The 415-nt window shown below is 31.1% G+C and overlaps 1 protein-coding gene across 1 annotated transcript in view; it reads left to right on the forward strand.

Annotated features, from left to right (window-relative positions):
• Positions 1 to 415, forward strand: part of LOC119587357 (intraflagellar transport protein 46 homolog) — a gene marked incomplete at its 3' end in the record, with an annotated part of 36,509 nt that overhangs the window by 21,783 nt on the left and 14,311 nt on the right.

A 415-nucleotide genomic window follows, 5' to 3' on the forward strand; every position in this document is an offset into this window, starting at 1 on the left:
GAAAAAGACCGTGGTGACAAATATACAATGAATTTTTTAATGGTTATAGAAATATATGATTAATAAAAAAATTCTCATAAATAAATATAATGTATGTTTTTACTTATGAGAATAAACTATGGTTTACTTGTGTTTAGGTGGAAAGCCAATAACCTCACTCTCAGGAAAGTCTGAAGGATTTTTCCCTAAGGAGTCTGAGACACTAGTCAGAAGATGGACCTGCTGACGATTGCTGCATGAATGAACATGATTTTGAGTCAGAATTAGAGGAAAAAAGTGAGTAATATAAACTAGCAAATATGGTACTAAAACACCCTATAGCTTGCCTCTTTTTCTCAATTTATATTATTGATATGTTAGTAATATTAATATGGAAGTTGGTGGTCGTAGTTGTTTGCAGGTTACTTTTGTAACA

The sequence above is a fragment of the Penaeus monodon genome, chromosome 22, assembly GCF_015228065.2.
Source record: "Penaeus monodon isolate SGIC_2016 chromosome 22, NSTDA_Pmon_1, whole genome shotgun sequence".
Taxonomy (NCBI): Eukaryota; Metazoa; Arthropoda; class Malacostraca; order Decapoda; family Penaeidae; genus Penaeus; species Penaeus monodon.